We start from the raw sequence: 14,056 nt of genomic DNA, 5'->3' as shown, positions 1-14,056 counted from the left end.
GCGTGCAGATGTCTATACACTTCCAAAATTAATATTCACCAGTAGTGTGTGATAGGGCAAGAGGTGAGAAGACTTTTTGATTCGTTTTATTTTCTTCCCTGTGGTGAGCTTTTAAAAGGCCATCTACTTCTCCATAAACAGATAAATGAAGAAATATCCACTTTCATTACTATTACAATAAAAGTAAGAGTTGAGACAAATCCTTCACAGGCCCCCACTGCAGGAAGGAGAGTCAGCACACTGCTGGCCCCTGTCTCTATATGGCTTAACGTCTAAAAATGTTTGTTGTTTTTAACATTTATAAGTAGTTGGGAAAAATCAGAAGAAATAGTGTCTTGCAAGATAAAATTGTGTGAAATTCAAATTCCATACCTACCCTCGGTTGTTCACGACTGCTCACGACTGTCTCTAAGCTAAAGCAGAGCTGATTAGCCACGACAAAGACACATGGACCAAAACAAACATCTGTCATCTGGTGTCTGAGGGGTAGAGTGTCCTCTGGAAAGCAGACGTTTGGAACTCCTGGAGAGCTATCGCAATCCTGGCACTTGCCGGTCTCTACGTGCCCCGATGTGTGAGAATTAACTGGAGTAGGAAGTGTGGAAGTATGTCATGTTTAGCAGACACCTAATAAAGAAATTCTTCACGGACGTTCGAAAGGTAAAATGTGGTGGCTGGAGAGATGGTTCAGTGGTTAAGAGCACTGGCTGCTCCTTCAGAGGACGGGTTCACATCCAGCTCACATGGCAGCTCACAAATGGCTACAGCTACAGTTCCAGGGGATATGACGCGCGCGCGCGCGCGCACACACACACACACACACACACACACGTGGGTAAACAAAAATAAATAACAAAACGAAAAACAAAAAAAGGTAAAGTGAAATGTGAAGTAAAATTTAAGGTCCTCTCAGAGCTTTAATACTAAACCCCATGTCAGCTATGGAACAAGGCATTTTACATCTGCTGGCTCACCCGTCTTCGCAAGAGCCCTGTGAGTTCAGACCTGCACTATACTCGTTCTTAACTAACTTTTTTCTTTAACTTTTCTGTATTTGGATGGTTTGCTTGCGTTGCCTGGTACAGTGCCTGCAGAAGCCAGAAGATTTTGAATCCCCTGACACTGGAGTTACAGATGGTTGTGAGCCACCATGTGGGTGCTAGGAATTGAACTCAGGTCCTCTGAAAGAGCAGCCAGTGCTCTTAACCACTGAGCCACCTCTCCAGCCCCTGTTACTATATATTTTTTTTTGTTCTTTTTTTTTTCGGAGCTGGGGACCGAACCCAGGGCCTTGCGCTTCCTAGGCAAGTGCTCTAGCTAAATCCCCAACCCCAGTTACTATATTTTAAAGGGGAAAATACCAAGTGCAAAGCAGGATATGTAGTAAGGACCAAAGCCTAGGAAAACTCCCCAGTTGCCTCTACCTGAGTTATTTCAATGAAATTAGCTAATAGATGGAAACATCCAGAAAAAGTGGGGAAGATATCATCGAATCGCTGTTCACTAATATTATTTTTTTCCCAAATGTGTCAATGGGCTTAGCAAACCCCCTTCCCTGAGCACACATGCTTCAGTAGGTAGTTGGACTTTCTGTCACATGCAGTGGAGAATCTGCAGACTGGAGTCAGGCTATGATTCTTACCCCCTAGTCGTACCTGTACAAAGGCCAACATATAAAGTGCAGAATTCCCATCCTGAGGAGAGCGTGTACTATGATTACAACTAATAACATCGACATCAACAAAGGTGCAGTGGCTCAGCCAGGTGTGGTGGCGCGTGCCTTTGACCCCAGCACTCAGAAGGCAGAGGCAGGTAGGCAGGAGAGTTTGAGGCAAGCCTGGCCCACAGAGTGAGCTTCAGGACTACATAAAAAGACCCTGTCTCAAAATAAATAGATAGACAGGTAGATGGATGGATGGATGGATGGATGGATGGATGGATGGATGGATGGTTGGATGGATGGATGTCTATAGAGAGAGAGACAGAGAGATAGAGATGATAGATAAAGGAGCACAGTGACTCAGATTTAATAACCACTTTTTGATGAAGCTCACTGCTAGCTTTCAGTTCATCACATAGTACCTCTGACCAGCTGTTAGGTAGGCAGCAGCTGTTCCTGCCACAGTTTAAAGATGAGGGCTATGCTCCTCTCATAATCAACCATCAGGCCCCTCGAGCTCCCCAGTTCAAGGCCTGCAGACACCACAGTGCCTTCTAACAGCAGTGGCTCTCAAAGTCAAGTGTGCCTGGCCCAAAACCACGATGTTTTCAGGGTTTGGATTTTGAAGAGTGTTTTGTTTGTTTGTTTAATCTTGAAAAACTTGTCCTGTGCTCAATTAACACTTAGAGTGAAAACATTTTTCATGGAAATTCTTAGAGGAATTCCCCTCTAATTGGGAGGCATATGGTAATGAAAATTTCATACCTTTGAAGTAAGCCAGATCTGAGTTACCCAAACTTCTGAGCCCCATTTTCTAACCGTTAAGGGGAATTAGCATGCTCTTGCTCCTAATAGCTAAGACAACAGACTTGGAAAGTGTCTCTGAACAACAGCCACTCCATAAGCGATCGTTCTCCCTGTACCCCCACTCTTTAACGTGTTCTCCTTGGGGGCGTCCAAATCTAGTCTTCCACTCTCTGTGCTACATCCTCAATTCAGGAAACACAACGGTCCACTCCAGTCCTGTGGGGGAGGCAGAGTTAAGCAGATCAACAACTGGCAGGAGGGATGAAAACCAGCCTGGAGGCACTGGGGGCTGGAGTGACAGCTGTCTAGCAAGGGCAGGGGCAGGGGCAGGGGCAGGGGACAGACCACAAAGTCTTCTGAGGCCAGCACCTTAACCGAGTGCTTCCCAGAAGCTAAGAGCTTCAGCAGCGGCCTTCACTTAGCAGCACCTACTTAGCCATCATGCTACAGCCAGACAACAGGTGAGAGAGACTCAGATCAATTTTATCACAGAGAACCTCCCCCCCCCCCGCCCCCTGAATGGCTGATTACACAAGAGAGGTCATTTTTATCAGTATTATCAAGTTCAAGTACATAGGCATTACGGGGGGAATCTTTTCTATGTACTTAAACTTGAATTATGAAAGCATCAGGTCTCTACTGGGGGCTGGGTAAGGCCTGGGAGGCATTCCCTTTCTGGTTGAACAGTGTGGTCAATGTATCTATCCTGACTAATGACAGGCTCACTGTCAGACAGACCCAGGCACATCCCCCACCCCTGCGCCCAGCAACCATGGAGGCCACACCTGGACACAGTCAATCTGCTACAACAGTTTGAAGCAGCTCTACTTCCAACTTCATATTTGAAGTAAAATATTTTCTTTCCAGTTAATAAAGTACCCTATACATGTTATCACCAAGTAACGTGATACTCAAATACCATTAAATATTTATTCCATGAACTATGACCAGGAAAAGACATAAGTGTTTTCACAGATGAAATTGACGGACAAGTTTAAGTCCTGGTACCTTAGAAGATACCGTTGTCACCCAGTACAAGGTGAGGGGATTGTGAGCTGTGTTTACTATATTATAATTTTTTGTGTGTGATTTGTTTTGGCTTCGATTTTGTTTGCCAGACAGGGATTCTCTGTGTGGCCCGAGCTATCCTGGAACTTGCTCTATGTAGACCAGGCTAGCTTTGAACTCACGGAGATCTGCCTGTGCTGGGATTAAAGGGGTGCACCACCAGGCCTGACTCTTTTGTATTTGGAATTTTTCAATCCTGAATTTTGGATATTCAAGCTGCTACTGATTGACCAGACTATGATGGAGCTGGGAGCTGGCTCTTTGGGTAAGAATGCTTGTGTTAACAGGCAAGGAGCAGTTGTCTGTAAATCTCAGAGTGCAATTTGGATGCCGATAGAATTTTTGTGATACCGAAAGTAAGTTTTATTATCACTCTCGACAACAGTGATGCTGTCTATAACAACGTGTGGATTTACTGCCTGTGCAGGAAACCCTGCAGCTTTTCTGCTGGGCGATCAGCAGTAACCACACCATGATCAAGTTAGCAACAAGCCACTCCGTGCTGCTCTGGGCTCCCTGGACTGAGGTTTTGGATGGCTCACACTGGTGCGTCCTAAATATCACCTAGGTCCACTTGCCCCTCTGGTAATTAGAGTTGCACACTGTGCAGGCTCAATGTCTCTGGAAATTGCTCCGTGTCGCCTGGATTCCGTGGCACACGCTTCATATTTTAAATTTATACGTGGGGTATAAATCTAGGTATGTGTTCAAGTATTTTCATATTTGGTGGTAACATCGATTTCTAAACTTTGCCTTTTATAGATAATAAATTTTTATTCCTTTTATAGATTAAAGTCTGGAAGGTAGAGCTGTGGAACTGCTGGAGGGAGGGCCGTGTTTTCCATGACTAATGTCGCTGCACACAGTCTGCCCTGTATTTACTGGCCTTTTACCCAGGGTCCATTTTAATTGTTATCTGCTTGTGCATTCTATACCACATAATGAAATGCTTCCATTTCACCCACTGTGCCCTGGGGTTTTACTAACGACCCTTTAGTAAGCCAATTTTACCCTTGAAAATGTGAGTTTTTCTTTTGGTCAACAAGTATTTTTAAGGGCGAAGTCTGAAAGAACTTTCAAAGGGGCCTCTAAAGTGCTTATTATTTTAAGCACTTGTAAAACTGAACAAAGTACGCTTGTACTCCAGTGTGGCTCCCAACACCTACATCTCTCATTATGTCCTTCCAGGGACAGGCTGTCACCCGGCAGCAGGCCGTCAATCCTCACTTAGGCTTCCTTCTGAAGGATCAAACCTCTGGGTGGAGAACAACACAATAAAGTAAGCTGGTCTGACTTTACATTAGCTTACAACGGCAACCAGCAATAATACGGAATTGAAAAGACACCCTGTAAAATATCTTGCTGAACATATTTCTTCATAATGATCAGCAAATGCCAAAGTCTAGTAACAAAACTATTATTTATAACATATTAACATCTAATTGATTTTACAAATGGAGGCAATTATTTTGGATGAAGGGAGGACTGTCTGCCATATTTAAATGATTTACGATTACCAGGACAGAAAACAACAATGTTTTACTAATTCATTTTCAACTGAGGCTCCTCCACTCATTGACAATTTTAACTTTAACCAAATGATTTGCTTAAATAATACATTAACTTCAACTTTAAAAGATGCAACTTACTTCGTATCTGCAATCTGACAGGGTTCGGTTTTGTTTTACTGTTCAAAAATGTTGCTTCCTCCAGTGGGCTTAGAAGAGACCCTACCCTAGGAACATGTTTTTAAAGTGTGGATTTAGAACCACACACACTTTGGTGATCTCCAACCAATTACTCCAGGCAGGAGTCGCAGCTCCCACAGAGTATCACGTGCGTGAAGTCCACGGGAACACTACAGAGGCCTCCGTCTCCGGTCTCTTGACCCTAAAACATCGACTGTCAGCTTGAAAGATTTCATAACATATACAAATGTTGCAAAAGGAAAATTAAACAGTGTGAGTCACTCACTATGATGCTTTTGCAACCTAGGACTAGGGTGTACATGGTTGAAAAGGAAGTGATGGAAATGGTGGGTTCCTTCCCTTTCCAAGGCAACTATAAGGCAGAGGGAAAGCTTGTATTTCACAAGAAATAACCTGTGCATTTGTTGAAGGAAAAACGGGACACACATTGAGGGATTGCCCCAGGCTGATGCAGATACTGATTGGGCAAAGCTGAAGGGCAGGGGCTCTTGAAACTAAACAAAAGCAAATTCATCCTGTTGACAGATGTTGCTTACATCAAAGTATTAAGGAACCCTCCGGACTCCCAGTTTTTAAAAACAATTAGTACCCTTCTACAATCCACACACTGGGGACAAAGTTAAGTTTTTCTAATCAGTCATAATAAACATTTTTTTAATCCGTTCTCGGAGAGTTTCAGTTCGGTTAGGAGCTGCTTTAGTGTGTTTTCAGCTCTGGGCCTTGCCAAACAGTGGCTTATTCATTCCCATGGACATGTCTGGGAAGACAGGCTGGGTATGCCACCAGCCCCTTCCTTCCAGGGGTTAACTGCTCTGGCTGCCAAATAAAATACAGAGCGAGCCATGTAATTATGGAGACAGTCAAAGGGCAGGCTCTATTTTGAAATCTATTTGCACAGACAAGGTCTTCCAATTGAACTTACAGGAAACAAGCTGGTAAAGAGCCCCTCGCCCCCAGATGCCGTCCACACTTTTTCTCCATTTCAGGAAGTCCTGGATATGGACACCATCCACCACCGCTTCCTGGATTTCAGGCTAAGATGCCCTTGTGGAGAGAAGAGTGGCTCTGTTTCACAAACCTAGAAGGATCATGGGGGGGGGGGGAGCTAATTAACAGCATTTGGAAACCGCCTCTTACTAGTAAAGCTACAGTGTTAAACATTTCTACAGAGGGCACGGGCCCAGGTGGTGTGCAGGTGTCAGGAAACAGCTCCTTTCCCTCGACGTCCAAAAGAAAGCACGGAGTTGAGTGTAACAGAGACGGCTACGAGCACTGTTGGAGATAAAGATTCTACCTGGCATCCCACAGGACCGTCCCTGCAGTTATTTACAGCTAAAAACCATGACCACAGTCATGACAGTCCCTCAGGATGGAAAGGAAATGTCAAATTGACAGAATTGGGAAGACTCACTTTTCACTTTTATCAAATGGTCAAAGTGTCCATCCTGGTTGCTCATACTCAAAGGTGACCACGTCTGTGAGGACGCGCTGTCTGAACACCAAAATAGGGTTGGCTGCTATTACTGGTAAGTGGCCACAGGAAGGTGAGACAAGCCATCACCCAGGCCTGGGAGCCCTGGTTCTGGAGAAGACAAACTGAAAAGTCAGTCACGTAGAACATTTCTGAGGAAAGGGTGGCTGGCAGCCTGGGGCACCCGAGTTCATAATGGTCGAGAATGGTTCCCAGGGCAAAGCAACAGGACCCTGCTCAAGGCCCTCTTACAACGAGTTCTATGGGACATTATCCTGCCTCCCTTTAAAACTGTATGAACAGCAACTGACATTGCATAACGCCACTGACCAGCTCAGAAACAGTTCAGGAAAAGGTTTCAATTTGCTTCTTTAGGAAAATCAGATTTGAGGTTGGAGAGATCATGCATTGGTTCAGAGCACTGGCTGCTCTTCCTGGGGACCTGGGTTCAATTCCCAGCAACCGCATGGTGATTCACAGTTGTCTGTAGCTCCAGTCTCAGGCTACCCGACACCCTCTTCTGACTTCCCTGTGCATCAGGTACTTATACGGTACACAGACAGACAAGCAAACAAAACACCATAAGCATAAAGAAATCAATTTGATAATGGGATTATTCACTAGCAGCTACCACCAGGACCTAAGGATCTATACTTCAACAAGTACCCTCTTGCTCTGGGGAAACAGACACACCCTCCACCTATATACTACAAATACAGATCAATAAACACTTGCATTTACTAATGGGGACCCATGTTGGTAAGCCTGGTTTGTGTGTGTGTGTGTGTGTGTGTGTGTGTGTGTGTGTGTGTGTGTGTATAGCTTAGCCACAGCTGAGGGAAGGATGCCAAAGATTTTGGCAAAAACTAGAAGTACATCATTTGGCAGATCAGGGGAAGTTACTTAGAAATGATCCATTTCTATAGGGAAATATGACTACTGCATGCAATGAAAAGATAAAAAAAACCTACTTCAAGTTGAAATCTCAGTTCATCTTATATAGACTACAGATCAGAAAATACCAAGTCACAAGGAATAGTGTACGCTGAGCAAAGCCATTGTCTCTCAGCTGAAGTTTAGAGAAAAGGAGCTTTTTCCGCAGTTCAACAATACATACACTCAGGCCACTTCTTGGACAAAGAAATACTGTGCCCTTCTAGGGAGGAATAAAGGGGCTGTTTATTAGAGCCTTGTTAAAATGTAATAATTCATTCCAGTTGAGCCCTGTGAAAAATGTCATCAAAATATCATTTTCTTTGCCAGATTTTCTGGATGCCGTAGTATCATTTAAATACAGCTTAAAAAAGAGCTCCAAGGAGAGCGGAAAAAGGAACCAAAGCAAGGATGCTGTCAAAGGAGCATGGGAGAATTTCACACAGGCCTGGGACCCAGGGAGCGCACACTTCTGAGCCAGCGAGAACATCTGGCAACTTTCAACTCGCTCCAGTCCAAAGGAGCATCCCTGTTACCTCACACGCCTCGGCTCAAGAGGAGGGAGAGAGAACAATTTTATACTAACGCACACAAATCGGAACCAGAAAGGGCAATTTTACAGAAATCACACATGGAATTCAATCTTAGAGACGGCCATACAAAAACATCATGCGTTTAAAAAAAAATGAGATAGTAAGAAAGTCCTTTAATTTTTTTTTTAAAAAGACTACTCATAAATGCAGCTGTCATGTAAAATACTACTTAAAGTGCTATTCATTTTGGGTTAAAACACCTAATAACAGAAGATTTGGGGACTTCCAGCAAAGGTACAGCTTTGATAAGAATATTTTTAAATTGTATTAAAGCATTTGATAAGAACATAATTTTAGTTTTTCATTCTATAAAAATGTCAACTGCATTCTACCTTTGGACTCCTTCCTTCTTCCTTCCCTCTCGATGCACTATGTAAAGCTATTGTTGCACAAGCAAATAATTGTTCTAAAAACAGCTTGGACCTTCCATTAAACCTATTATAGCTGTATCAGCACACACAAAAATCCCCCCAAGTCCCCATCTGAATTCATGCTTGGTGCCTCTTCACTATACAGGGCCAAATGAAAGAAAGGGATGGAAATCCTTGACATCTTGGGAACCATCTCTGCTGTAATCCATGGCAGTAGGGGTGGCAGGAAGGGGTGTCGATAACCACACCCAAAATGGAAAGCCAAAGCCTGAAGAAAACATAGCCAGACTTTCAGGGCTGAGACTACACAGACTCAAGACAACAGAAGCCAAGATCACACATCAAGGAGCTAACTTCAATAACAACAAACCAACCAACAAACAAAAACAAAGAGAAACTACAGAAAAGCCTTTCTCAGTGCAAGGAACAATATGCAATTTTCCTCATAGCTACATTGCCACAGGTAAGTTTTATCTTCCATTCAACTGGGTAGACTCAGTTGGCCATACGAATAAAGGCACAGTTGACAGTTTTATGCACTAATATAAAAAGTCCATTGTAGTCTGCTTCTGACCTAGTGTTGCTGCTGCTGCTGCTGTTTCTTCTTCTTCTTCCTCTTCTTCTTCTCCTTCTTCTTCCTCCTCCTCCTCTTCCTCCTCTTCCTCCTCCTCCCCTTCTTCCTCCTCCCCTTACTCCTCCTCCTCTTCTTTTCTTCTTCCCCTTATTCTTTTAAAAGATTTTTTAAAACAATGTTGATTTTTGTTTAAAAAATAAAAAATAAAACCAATAAAACATATACTTCTTATTTGTATGTGTCTGGGTACTTCTCACATCTGGAAACAGCACTTGAGAATCTCTGTTGTAAATATTGGAGATATTGATCACATTGATAAATTCATCATGTCTTTTTTTAGATTGATGTTTTTAGTATCCCCATAGACCTGAAATATCTGATGTATAAAATATTTGAAAAATATTTATTGTTTAATATTATATGTATTGAACACTTTTTGAGTTTTAATCCCACTAGAATGTCATAAAAGGAAAACCAACTCCCAGCATAACAGCCAATTTGTGGTTCAAAAGAGGGAAATAATGTAGAAGTTTAAATGTGTTATGTTTTACTATAAATGTGTCTTGGGGGTGGTCTTCTAGAAGAAGTATCTTTCTAATTTTATATGAGTTCTTTTTAAAAGATTTACTTCTTTATTTTATGTATATGAGTACACTGTAGCTGTTGTTTCTTATTACAGATGGTTGTGAGCCACCATGTGGTTACTGAAAATTGAACTCAGGACCTCTGGAAGAACAGTCAGTGCTCTTAACCGCTGAGCCATCTCTCCAGCCCTCTTTCTCTTTTTTAATGGAGCACCTCACAATTTTTTGTGTCACCCTTGTACAAAGGTCATACTAACCTCTGTTCATTCCGATTTTACTGTTTGCAGCTGAAGTGAGCACTACGCTTGGATTCTTGTTTAAACTGTCTCCATTCCCCTGAGTACTCATTGGTTTACTTGGACAGGCTAAATTCCTTAACCCCTTATTTCCTCGTTTAATCGGAATGGATTCCTTCCTCAGCAGGTTGCTATGGTAACTGTGTGATGACAGATAGAAAGAAGCGAAGGATAAACCCTCAGTTTGAAAAATATGATTTGGGATGAGCAAGTGATTACAAAGGGTTCTGAGATTCTAGGTGGGACACCAGAGCTACCGCTTAAAGCAAGAGCCTAAAGCATCCTGCCCCTTCCGACATCACTGTGGGGCCACCTTGATCACCAAACGTGACTCCTGATGTACCAAGACCTTAGGCAGCATGAAGACTTGAACTCATGTGGAAGACTCATGCGTTGTTCTTCTGGTGAATCCTTACTGATTTGATGGTTAATGGCTGGGTCTGTGGAAGATCTTTTCTTCCATGTGTAGATGGAAAAGACCCTCCCTCTTTTCAAGCCTCGGTTCCTTCTAAACATAGTATATAGAGACATGCTTATGTTGTACACAGGGTGAGAGGAGAGATTTCCTGCCATGGAAACCTCTCACCTGCAGAGAGTATGTCCCTGGAAAGCTCACTGTCACAGTTTTTTGTTTTTTTGTTTTTTTTGTTTTTGTTTTTGTTTTTTTTTTTTTTTTTTTGGTTCTTTTTTTCGGAGCTGGGGATCGAACCCAGGGCCTTGCGCTTCCTAGGCAAGTGCTCTACCACTGAGCTAAATCCCCAACCCCTCACTGTCACAGTTTTAACACTTACACCAGATGCTAGTTCCAATTTTTATTTGTTTAATTTTTTTTTCTTTCTTACGATGAGAACTGAGCCTAGAGCCTCGTGCACTGCAGGTTAGCGCACCACCCTGAGCACACCCCAGTCCAGAACAATGCTATTTTTAGCTCGTTACTAAGCTGTATCCAGTCAATGTAGTGCTTAGCCATAAGCTCTTACGCTGTCCTTGGTAACCTAATTTGTAAGAACTCAAATATATTTGTCTTGGTGCACAATCCGCTTAACAAAAACACCTATGATCTCGCCAAAGCCTATTGTTTAAAACGTACCAAGAAGTCTTCTTTGCATAAAAATTCCTGTTTATTAAACAGTGATACAGGAAGAACTTATTTACATTTCAAGGACTGGCAACATACATCATTTATGACAAAAAAGGCAAGCACTCCATAAGAAATGCTCAATCACTGTCAATCACAAACACTAAAATATACATAAACCAAAGCACGCTGTGTGAACTATATTAAATTCAGCTAAACACAGAATTACCAACAGAACAAACAAAACAACAAATAATTATCAGTGACTCACAGACCTATTTACAAACACACAAAACAACTTGGAAGAGTGTAACCATGGAAACCTGATAGCCTAAATCTGGTGCCTTTAGAGTTTGCATTTACTTAAAACGCCACGCAAAGGATGCCCTTACAAAGTGCAAATGTTTCAAGGGCTGTCAAGGCTGATCTTTGCTATCGGATCATTCATCAAAATAGTTTCCACAGCAAATTAGTTGTCTTGAAAATTACTCGAACACCAGTTTAATAAAACTATGATAAAAAATGTCAGCTAGTTTTTTTCCCTCCCCCAAATTTCAGAAGAGTCATTTCCATAATCACTGATTAGCATTTGAAAACCCTCAACTACTTGCAAGGAATCCCGTAATAGTTGAGTAATATTAAACACACGTTGACAACATTGCTTGAGGTCACACTGTTGCATGCCACGTCCTCTCCACTTGCTCCTGTGAGAGCTAGAGAAGGAACGGTCTTGGTTGGGTTAGTAAGTGCTGCTCACTAACTAGTACCATTTGATTAACAGCCCTTGGTGCGGTAGCCACTCCCAGTGCCTTACGTTTTCATGATGTAATGTCTAAAGCACGGCACCAGAGCTCACCAGCTCCCACGCCGAGGATGCGACACTCAGTGTGTATGCCATTATGTAGATGAGCAATGGGTGCTGTTTGACACGACTGAAATGGGTCAACAGTATTATCCTTGTCACATTAATCATCCAGACAGCTAGAAGGCGGTGGGGGGAGCCTTGAAAACTAAGACTAGAGAATCTATTCACACAAGGGACACCAGCTATTGGCGGGTTATCTAGGATGTGGTTAAGGAGAAGGAAGAGGTACAGACTTTGAACACATGTTTCATTATTTATTCAGAAACCCTAGCTCTATTTTCAGAATTCAAGTGAACACCCACAGAGACAGACTGCTGAGACACTGTATTGTAATCTTTTTTTTTTTTAAAAAAGGCATTTGATGAAAATCTGTGTAAAGGAAAGACCTTTTACACTCAAGAAGAACAAGTACATTTTGAGGAGCCGGGTTCCGAGTGAGACTGAGTTCTGGGAGTGGGGTGAGGCGGCTGGAATCGACAGAGGGAACCAGATGGAGACACACAGGCTCAGAGTCCTCACCGTGGACAATAACCCCACCTCATCTGTTGAGGGGTCCTGGGAAGTGGAGAAGAGACAGGGGCGGAGACCATGCAGGTGTTCTAGGATCATCTGGCCCAGCCCTGAGTCAAAAGGAAGAACCAAAGGAGGGGCAAAGGAAGTCTGAGATACGAAGTTTCACATAGCAACCCTTTTCTCATTTCCCTTCTACCTCATGCTGACCTGGGTAGTGGCTGGTGTACAAAGCCAGTGACCGTGCGGAACACTACCCTAGAAGATAATCCTACTAATTCCTTCCACAGGAAGAAGGTACTTTGTAACAGCAAGTATGGAAGTGCCCCGAGTCATTTCTCTCAACAGAGGCCTCCGGTAGGGGCTGTGACAACTCTGAAGACAACAGTGTCTATTGACTATTCCATTCTTTGCATTTGTTTTTCTTTGCTTTCTTTGCTTTCTTTTACTTTCTTTCTTTTTACTTTTTTCCCCTGTGCACTTGCTGAGTCTGTATAATGATGTTGGATCCCTTGGAACTGGAGTTACAGACAGGTAACCCGAGCTGCCCTGAGGGTGCTGGGAATTGAACCCCGGGTCCCCAGGTCGAGCAGCCGGTGCTCTTAACCACTGAGCCATCCTCTCTCCAGGCCCTGTTTCTCTTTTCTATGGAGTCCAAGCTGGGTTTGAGTTTGCCATCTTCCTCCTATCATAGTTTATATGTTATATGTTTATAATTGTATTAGGCATCAGTTTTGAAAGTAGTGTACCTCTTTAATCCCAGCACTTGTGTGGCATAGGCAGGTGGATCTCTGAGTTTAAACCAGCCTGGTCTACATACAGAGTTCCAGAAAAGCCAAGGCTACACAGAGAAACCAAGACTTGAAAAAACAAATTAAAAAAAGAAAGGAAAGAGAAGAAGGAAGGAGGAAAGTAGTGTATCTCTTTCCCTAATATATAGAAAACAACTGTCTAACCAAAAACACGTGATCCTTCAGGGACCTCATAGCATTTCCCTAGACAGATAGATAGTCAAGGATGAATATTAAGGCAGATACCTTCTAAATTCTGCATAATATGTCTTTTATTAGTAAGACTACATATATGACAATTTTTTAATTTGTAGAATTCTTTAAGAAATATGCAAAATTTGCTGGACAGTGGTAGTGCACACTTTTAATCCCAGCTCTTGGAAGGCAGAGGCACATAGATCTCTGAATTCAAGGCTAGCCTGGTCTACAGAGACAGTTCCTGGATAGCCAGAGCTACACAGAGAAACTCTCTCTTCAACTGCTGCCCCCACAAAGGAAATAAGCAAAACTTTGTTCTACACAAGCAAAAGTAGCCATTGGTATTCTCAGTGGCTCTTATTTCTATGCCTCGTCTTTGTCTGTTTGTGTGTTTGTTGAGACAGTATCTCTCTATGTAGTTCTGGCTGATCTAAAATTCGCTATGTGTACCAGGCTGGCCTTGAATGCATAAAGATTCTGCTGCCTCTGGGATTAACTGAAGTGCTGGGATTAACGTTTGTGCCCCCACTCTAAGCTTATCCTCATCA

At 42.8% G+C, this 14,056-nt stretch overlaps 1 protein-coding gene across 5 annotated transcripts in view; it reads right to left on the bottom strand.

Annotated features, from left to right (window-relative positions):
- Positions 1 to 14,056, bottom strand: part of Metap1d (methionyl aminopeptidase type 1D (mitochondrial)) — a 72,533-nt gene that overhangs the window by 20,487 nt on the left and 37,990 nt on the right. Inside the window, exon 1 of one of the 5 annotated variants that reach the window (XM_039105168.2) lies at positions 5,185 to 5,374. The exons of the other annotated variants lie outside the window; for them this stretch is intronic. The gene's annotated coding sequence lies outside the window, so the exon portion shown is untranslated. Of the gene's footprint in view, positions 1 to 5,184; positions 5,375 to 14,056 lie in introns of those variants that run through there. 5 annotated transcript variants of the gene reach the window in all.

The sequence above is a fragment of the Rattus norvegicus genome, chromosome 3 (genome assembly GCF_036323735.1).
Source record: "Rattus norvegicus strain BN/NHsdMcwi chromosome 3, GRCr8, whole genome shotgun sequence".
Classification (NCBI taxonomy): Eukaryota; Metazoa; Chordata; class Mammalia; order Rodentia; family Muridae; genus Rattus; species Rattus norvegicus.
Note: the sequence above shows the minus strand (reverse complement) of the source record. Positions and strands in the feature narration are given on the sequence as shown.